Consider the following 3,568-nt stretch of genomic DNA (forward strand, 5'->3'; position numbering starts at 1 on the left):
ATATATATTCGAATCAAGTCTACGACAAGAAACAGTAATAAATTGAAAGAAAAATGGATTACATTTCCTCAATGTTTTCATGAGTCTTTTTATTGGTTGAAATGTTATTTCAAATTGTTTTAAGTAATTAAATTCTTTACATAATGAATGACAACTCATTTTTGTTATCATCATGACTTGTTTTAAACTCTCATTTTCATTTCAATTCTGACATTTAAATTTCACATATTTTATTACGATAAATAAGGTCTCTCACGTATTCTCTGTGAATGGCCTATAAATACAGACCCTATGTATAAAGCTTAAGCATTTAATAGTGTACAATATCTAGGGATATAGTAAGATCTTATATCATTATATATACTTCTTGCTATAATTGATCTTTGGCAATTCAAAGCAACATATTTATCTTAGAATAAATGAGTTGACAAATTTTCTAGTATTAAAAATATAAATTATTAATTGGTGTAACTCATCCTTTGAAAATTGAAACACCTTCATGACTATATAAAGAGGGTTCCAGTGAATTGTGATATCCATTCAAGATCTCTGAATTGATCAAGTGTGAACTGTTGAAAATTTCTTGAGTGTGAGGATGTCTATTGTTAAATTGGCTTTCGTATTGGTTTTCATCTTTGCATCAGGTTAGAAATTTTATTTTACTTCAAATTATCATTATGTCTCTCGTCCATATGTATGAATCATATTCTATATCACAAATTACTTCCCACAATACTCTAATTATTCATCTAAAGTTACTTGTATTGTATGATACGGATTTTTTGTTCATGTATTTTTTATGTGAATACAGATATGTGCAGAGAATCAGATGCATTTGGTCCCATTACGCATATTCCTTGTAGCTCAGACAAACAATGTGAAATAATTCATGGTCCAGGTTGCAAATGTATTAAAACATTTTGTTGCCCACCACCATCTTTTGACAAAATCCAAAGCAAAACATCCCATGAATGAGTATGAAATAGTGTGAGGTGGAATAGGAAAATGTTAATAAGGATGGATTATATCTTATTTTGTAAGACTAAAATTTATAAAGTCATAATAGTTAAGATTTAAACATTTTCCTCAATCATAATCTTATTTACATAATTTCGTTATATATTATCATAATCCATATGATATCCAGTATTACGTAGTCCAATTGAAATTGTGAAATAGAAGCAAGTTCTTCGTTGCTGAAAAAGGTAGACTCGTATATGATTTGAGAAATATTTATCATCCTAAAAAAAGAAAAAACAGAGTCTTTGTGTAGCATTTTAAATTATGCCTGAATAAAATAATTAAAAAATTATCAAACATCTATTTTTTCCTCTTATTTAAATATTGGATGAAAAATTAATTCGAAAACTGGAAAAAGTGTTGCCTCTGCTAGGGCATTGAACACGAAATCTTGAGCTCCAACATTCTTGGAACTCTTCTCCTATGTTCTGGGAGATCATTCCAACTTTNTTATGCCTGAATAAAATAATTAAAAAATTATCAAACATCTATTTTTTCCTCTTATTTAAATATTGGATTTTCAAATATAGTTGAAGATTTCAACTAATATTATCACGTAATATCAAAATGTATATATATATATATATAAGCTTATGAAAATGTTGAATAAAATTTAAACTTTTAACATTATGAATAATCTTTTTATATGGATCTTTTCATTTTATTTATTAAATAAAAGTTTGACCATAGATATGTGTAACATGTCCTATCGTTTGTGAATAATGTTAACTCGAAACTAATTTAATTTTCTCACTACAAATACTAATTTCCATGAACCATGTCAAACATGAATATATTGAGTGATTTCATCTCTAATATTAGAGATTACAATACTAAAATGTGAGGTAAAGGGCAAGCTTAATAATTTATAATTGTTTTTATGAAAAAATACTTTAAAATCTAATCATTAAATTTTTTTCAAGGACAAATGTCACCATCTTCATCTACTATTGGCTCCTCAAGTACTGAAGAAAATATAATTCTTGTTTGTACATGGTTAATATTTGAGATATATAATCAATTGCAATTAATATTCTACACGCTGAGTGACTGTTTATTTTTGGCTAAAGGATCTCCAATAAAAACAAAAAAATTTTAAAAAATATGAAGGACTCGTATGATCTCAATGTATTCAATTTATTACTTATTTTTATGAATACAATAAATTGAAGAGAATAAAGTATCTTTCGTATAAGGGGTTAAGTTATCTCTTCCAGCCACTAAAATCATGACATGTGTCCTATTTAACCATTTTCTGCAAAACATATTTCTAAAAAGTAACAAAAATAGGACATTGTCATGATTTTAGTGGCTATAGGAGATAAGTAACTTATCTCTCGTATGAGAAGATACTTCATTCCCTAAATTGAAAAGGGTTAATAGAATCACACGTTATAATATTAAGAAGATTAACATCAACACACATGATTTGCGCCCTATTAAATTGTCTCTTTGTAAACATATTTTTTTCAAATTCATTTACGATTTTTGAATTTCAAGAAAACAATAATAACTACATATACATTTCTATCCATACTACTAATAGCTATTTTTTATGTTCGTGTGTACTTTTTTAATAAATGAAATTTTTAGTGAGAAAATAAATAATTTCTAAGGGATACGAGACATAAAGGATCAATATAAAATGAAAAATAAAAAAAGTCACATGCCTTAACTACACTAATTGTGTGATAATGTATGTTTTCCCCCTCACGATAGGGTTAAATAGGAAGAAATGGTGTACATTGCAATCCACACACATTATTTTACTATATGCATGCACATTAATTATTACAAGGTTCTTTTTCAATTGTAATTTGTATTTATCGTGTTATCATTATAGGCAACAATATATTCTATATGTTTAATAAAAGCATTACATGGCAAACAAAACTGTATTTGTAGATGTATAGATATAAAAACACACAAAAACCAAAGGCCAGAGTAAAATATTAGAGATGTGTGGTAAACCTGTCAAACGCAATCGGTGGGAAGTTGTTGATCATTAATTCAAAGTTTCGAGTTCTTGTAAATGTATCTACGTTAATTATATTTTGTATATGGAGATATTATCCTCATAATAACCTCTAAAACAATATTGGATTCATGGATAGTATATTATGTTTCAAAAAAACAATATTGGATTCATGGATAATACAAATGAATTTATTAAATATTTATTATTGTAGTAATCACTGTGTTGTACTATCAAACTTGAGGTAGAAATGAAATCGGGGTCTATTTTCAATCTAAAAAATATGAGATCCATTTAGAATGTGACTAGTAATTAAAAACTATTTTAGACTCACATCTCTGATGGGTAATAAGAATAAATGATGTATAAAAAAGAAATTGAGTTACATGTTCTCACGATTTCATGAGACTCTTTTTGTTGAAACTTTAATGTAAATTATTTTTATAATTAACCACTACTCTTCTTTTCATCTTGATTTGTTTTAATCTCTCATATTCATTTAAAATTTGACATTCATATTTTATATATTTTTTTATGATAAATATGGTCTCACACTTACTATCTATTAAGGGT

The 3,568-nt window shown here is 26.6% G+C and overlaps 1 long non-coding RNA gene across 1 annotated transcript; it reads left to right on the forward strand.

Annotated features, from left to right (window-relative positions):
- LOC109353784 lies at nucleotides 403-1,120 on the forward strand. Its single transcript, XR_002108490.1, has 2 exons — nucleotides 403-644; nucleotides 812-1,120. It is a non-coding gene; the product is annotated as an uncharacterized LOC109353784 (long non-coding RNA).

The sequence above is a fragment of the Lupinus angustifolius genome, chromosome LG08 (assembly GCF_001865875.1).
Source record: "Lupinus angustifolius cultivar Tanjil chromosome LG08, LupAngTanjil_v1.0, whole genome shotgun sequence".
NCBI lineage: Eukaryota > Viridiplantae > Streptophyta > Magnoliopsida > Fabales > Fabaceae > Lupinus > Lupinus angustifolius.